Consider the following 6,040-nt stretch of genomic DNA (forward strand, 5'->3'; position numbering starts at 1 on the left):
TGATTGCCCCTGTGTGATTCTGTGCAGAATAGTCTCAGGACATCTGTGCACTGTGTGTGTATGGTAAAATGAAGAGTTCAGACAAGTTATAAGCAGGGGTGGACAGTAACGAAGTACATTTACTTGAGTAGCATTACACTACAGGCTACAGTACATTACATTACAGGCATTTGGCAGACGCTCTTATCCAGAGCGACGTACAACAAAGTGTATAACCATAACCAGGAACAAGTATGACGAAACCCCTAGAGAGAAGTACCGGTCCAAGTGCAGGGAACAACCGCATAGTTCAACTTAGACCCTGAAGGTTAAACTTCATGCCTGTTAAGTCACTATCTATCGCCGAATTAGGTAACACAATGGTGATTGAGCCTATTATTATATTAATTTATATTATTAATATTATTATTATTATTATTTATGATTACAGAACTGGGTGTCTGTGGCGACATTCCCGGGAAAAAAATCACAAGCGGCGCATAGTTACTGACGCGTTTTCCATCACCCATCACCAGTGGTTGGTCCGCCAGAGAGGGTAGACGGAGCTAACGCAACAGGCTCGCTCTTCAACTCACTGTGTGAGCGGCCTACAGTTTTTTCCGGTGTCTGCTAGCATTACAGTAACAGAGGAAGGGGGGGTTATGGAAACCTAAAAGGTTTTTGTGTAACGCGAGAGGTCATATTATTTGTTGAGGTAGATTTCGTATTACATTTGATGACAATATAACGTTACTAAATTACATAGCCTAGCTATTTGCACAGCTAACGCTAGCTACCGGACCATGTCAAGAAAGGCAACATTAGTTTAGACAAAGTTGCGCACAGTAGCCATCTCTCATATCAGGTAACGTTGCGTTAGCTAGCTAGCTAATGTAATTAACACAATCTAATGTCAGCTAACAATTAGAAAAAACGCTAAACGCTACCGACTGGTACCGACCTGGCAAAACGTCTCTCGAATGCAATGCTACTTTGTTGCAATGTAGCTAACGAAAGGTCAATTCAGATCAATGATTCGCAACAAGACTTGCAAAATTCCAAGACATCTGATTGTAAACGTTCTAACTGCACTTGGCCATTTGACAAGCTGGGTCTTTTGAAACCCCTGGCAAAGGCTTCAGACGCTCTGCAGATAACCAGTTCACACCACTGCAATTTTCTCTGCAACATTCTAAAACCGTTTCGTCTCGTTGCGAATCATTGATCTTAAATGGCCTTAACCTTACCGTTATTTACATCATCAGTATATTATAATGATCGGAATAAAGCCGTCTTTACACAGAGCATTAACCCGGGGTATAGGTGGAGCAGAGCCGGTCTGATTTCACTGTAAAGATGTCAAGCCGGATAAAACTAAATAAAAAATACGACAGTATGGTTTCGCGTTGTTATTATTTTATTACACTTCCTCATAGGTTCCTTCAGCCTTGATGCCCTTTTTTGATGAAATCTCCTTTGTTTTATTCTTCTTGTTCGGATTGCTAATTTAACACCCAGTTCAGCTTTATACTCGAACAGTTTAGCTGGCAAAATCAGAAACACCAGGGGTAACATTTTTCAAGCCGGGGTTTCAAAAATATCACACAACAATCATTCACGAGAACGACAGTGTTTATTGTGCACGAGATACATAATTGCAGGAGCCACAGCGAATCCCGCGGATTCTTCTCTGCAGTGTAAAAATGTTAATACCGGCCAAAAGGTGGATAAAGAACGTCTGTGTAAATTGATCATCACTAATTCTAGTCTGCTACAGCATTTTAACCCGGCTCGGCAGTGTAAATACAGCTTAAGTTAGCCTAATGTTAGACAATGAATGAGTATGTACATAACGTTACTTTTACAGCAACCATTTTTTATTCAGTAAACAGTGAAAGTGTTATAGTTGGCGTGGCCCAGGTGCCGACTGACTGACGTCACACAGGCGACACTGGTTGGATCCGGTTGGATCTCTGGGAAGTGAGGTCCAAAAACACACCTGCAATTACTGCTTTTCGCCATTGGTACCGCCAAAGAGAACGAAACGGAAATCTTCGAGATTGTAACTTTTAAGTACATTTTTCTAGTATCTGTACTTTACTTGAGTATTTTTTTTTTTGGAAACTTATGACTTTTACTCCACTACATTTGGAAGATAAATATTGTACTTTTGACTCCACTACATTTCTATGAATGTTGTCCTTACTCGTTACTTTGAAGCATAGCTTTGAAGTCAGCAGTTGAATCTTTTTTTTTCTTTTCTAAAATGCGATTGGCCACACGCTGTGTTCCTCGCAGGAGAAAAACAAATCACAGTAGCCCACTCCTACGCTGTAGGTCAAGTTCAAAATGCTTGCTTGTTGCACCAGTGATTGAACAGTTCAGTTTGAACTTGGCGGCGGTAATGATGGCGACGGCAGAAGATAAGGACGATTTTTCGCCACCTTGGCCATATTTCAAGTCCATGTTTGAGATTTGTGAAATTCAAAAAGATTCATATTGTTTTAAATGTTTACTCTGCTTACCGCGCACAAACTACATCACTGCATTCAAAAACTCGCCGTCCAACCTGAAAAAGCATGTCGAGCAGGGGTTAAATTGGGGGGTGGACGCGGGTGGACGGGTCCACCCACCTTTGGTGAGTAAATAAAAAATTTTTTACTGGCAGTTTTACAAATAACTATGACAATCCAGTATGCTCCAGTCCATGTGTTCCCTCTAGTCAGTTACTCGCTCAACCAACAAAAATCCGAAGAAAAAAAACGAACGAACAGAAAAAAGGACGAACAGTCGTTTATATAGACAGGCACAGAAAGAAAAATATTGTTGATTGTCTAGATTGTTTGGAAGCAGGCGCGGTAGGTAATTTCATCTATGCAATATTTTAAAGAGAGATGAATAAACAGCCCCCACGAACACCGGCTATTATTAACAGCAACTTTGATTGCTTGAGCAAAATCAGCAGGTTGCTGGTCAGCAGCTAAACTGAGATTTAATATTTCCCCACATACCTTTTTATTCAGCGGCGACTGGTGAGCTGAAAATTGATGGGGCGCAAAACTTTCCTTTAAACTAATCATTGATATCAACCTGTTTTCATTAGTAATTTTTCCTTTATTATCAAGCGTGCCAACAATCGGACTAATCAAATGGCAAGTAGCCTAACACACAGCGTCTTCATACCGTGTTAGGAGGATTAAATCATAAATTCAATTTATCCGTTAAAAATCAATTTTAATCACCAAGTAGTCTACGCTTAACAAACAAGATACACCAGTCTGTTATCTACCGTGTTAGCTTTCAGAATAACCAGCAAAAACAAAACCTGCACTTCAATTTTGTTTACAATCTACGCATTGCAGATATTTGCCATGAATTCAAGGGTGGAGAAAGTAGTGCATATATCCACAAATAATGTTGATTAAAAATGTGCACAATTTCGTACTGCAAATTAAAATACTTGTAGGCTATAAGGCCTACAGTTTGAGCTCAAGGATTAGTTTAAAGGAAAGTTTTGCACATCACCAATTTTCAGGTCACCAGTCACCGCTGGTTTCATTTTGTTTCAATTCGACAGTTTAAGAAAGATGGATAAAGGAGGAAGAAAGGGAGGACAAAAGAAAAAGATGACCGATTATTTTTGTGGGTAAAAACATTCTTAGCATTAATGACACTCAATAACTTGAAATACTTTATGTAAAAGCTTGCATCAACAGTATACATTCTTTTTCAAACATTGTTTTCCTTAATTACAATTATGTGCATAATCCATTAAAGATACAGCTATTTTGAGCTGAGACATTCATTGGTTTGTACCTTTTTTCACCCACCTCCCACCGGATCTCAGGGTCCACCCACCTCCCAAATCCCAGTTTAACCCCTGATGTCGAGGTATGTAAACGTTAGCTAATGGTAGCCCGTTTGCTAATTATGAAGCAGCGGGCTGGGCAGGCAGCTCCTGCGAGGCAGCGGGCTGGGCAGGCAGCTCCTGCGGGGCAGCGGGCTGGGCAGGCAGCTCCTGCGGGGCAGCGGGCTGGGCAGGCAGCTCCTGCGAGGCAGCGGGCTGGGCAGGCAGCTCCTGCGGGGCAGCGGGCTGGGCAGGCAGCTCCTGCGGCGGCAGCAGCAGCGGGCTGGGCAGGCAGCTCCTGCGGGGCAGCGGGCTGGGCAGGCAGCTCCTGCGGGGCAGCGGGCTGGGCAGGCAGCTCCTGCGGGGCAGCGGGCTGGGCAGGCAGCTCCTGCGGGGCAGCGGGCTGGGCAGGCAGCTCCTGCGGGGTAGCGGGCTGGGCAGGAAGCTCCTGCGGGACAGCGGGCTCCAGCAGGACAGCAGGGTCTGGCGCACTGGGCTTGGAGTACTTCTCGGCCAGAGGGGGCATCTCAGTGCCCCCCCCGCAGATACTCTTCCCAGTGAAATGTCATTATTACTAGGGCTTTAAAGTCAGAACACCCTTCAAGCCCAGAGTATATCAGCCTGCCGTGGAGCGGGTCCCTCATGCCGTCCCGAAATATCTGGCACACGATTGACTGGGTCAGATCAGTCTGTGTGGCCACAGTGCTAAATTCAATCGCATAATCCAATAAATTACGTGATCCTTGACTTATGTCAAAGAGTCTGTTGGCCATCTGTCTAGTGACAGGACTGGAACCAATGGGCCTCGGAGTGCCCACCGGCTTGCTCCAGACTGGTGGCATGTCTAAAGCAAAAAATTAAAAACCCCAGGGAGGAAGAAAAAAAAAGTCTCTGCTGGGTCCAGAACTGGCTGGTTCCTTCTGTCAGGTAACGGGTAAGTAGGACCCAAACGCAGAGTGGGGGAAGAAACTCAGGAGGCATCAAAAGGAAAATTTGAGTTTACTTTCATACAATTAACAAAACCAGGAACTAATTACAAGGCCATGCAGGGCCAGTCTGAAAAAATGCTAAAATTTCAGAACAAAAAGCAGAACTTCAAAAAACCAAAAACATGCAGAGCCAAACTCGAACAGGGGAAGAACAGCAAGCAGAAACATACATAGTCGGGCAGAAACTCACAGGCGGAAACACAGAGGCAGAAACACAGGGCAGAAACACATGCCGAAACACAAGGAACCAGCACCCATTGGCATTAAAAAGAAAATGTACTTTTGAATACTTAAGTATTTTTAAAAGCAAGTACTCCAGTACTTTAACTCAAGTAAAAATTTGACTGAACAACTTTCACTTGTAGTGGAGTAATATTTGACCAGGGGTATCTATACTTTGACTCAAGTAATGGGGTTGTGTACTTTGTCCACCACTGGTTATAAGGTAATAAGCCAAACATGTACATTCTTAAAAAGTGTAAGCCAGGTTTGCCTAAAACTGGCGTGTGTGGGAGATTATCAGGAAAGAAGCCATCACTCAAAATGAACCATCTGAAAGCACGTCTGACCGAAAGATTTAAAGTAATGTGCTCTTTGTAATCTTAGATCAATTCCATTTCAATTATAGCAATTTAAAAGTCATACTGAATTCAAAATCTTGTAGCTGGGCAGGAAGCTCCTGCGGGGCAGCGGGCTGGGCAGTCGGCTCCTGCGGGGCAGCGGGCTGTGCAGGCAGCTCCTGCGGGGCAGCGGGCTGGGCAGGCAGCTCCTGCGGGGCAGCGGGCTGGGCAGTCGGCTCCTGCGGGGCAGCGGGCTGGGCAGGCAGCTCCTGCGGGGCAGCGGGCTGGGCAGGCAGCTCCTGCGAGGCAGCGGGCTGGGCAGGCAGCTCCTGCGGGGCAGCGGGCTGGGCAGGCAGCTCCTGCGGGGCAGCGGGCTGGGCAGGCAGCTCCTGCGGGGCAGCGGGCTGGGCAGGCAGCTCCTGCGGGGCAGCGGGCTGGGCAGGCAGCTCCTGCGGGGCAGCGGGCTGGGCAGGCAGCTCCTGCGAGGCAGCGGGCTATGCAGGCAGCTCCTGCGAGGCAGCGGGCTGGGCAGGAAGCTCCTGCGGGGCAGCGGGCTGGGCAGGCAGCTCCTGTGAGGCAGCGGGCTGTGCAGGCAGCTCCTGCGGGGCAGCGGGCTGGGCAGGCAGCTCCTGCGGGGCAGCGGGCTGGGCAGGCAGCTCCTGCGG

The sequence above is a fragment of the Anguilla rostrata genome, chromosome 1, assembly GCF_018555375.3.
Source record: "Anguilla rostrata isolate EN2019 chromosome 1, ASM1855537v3, whole genome shotgun sequence".
Classification (NCBI taxonomy): Eukaryota; Metazoa; Chordata; class Actinopteri; order Anguilliformes; family Anguillidae; genus Anguilla; species Anguilla rostrata.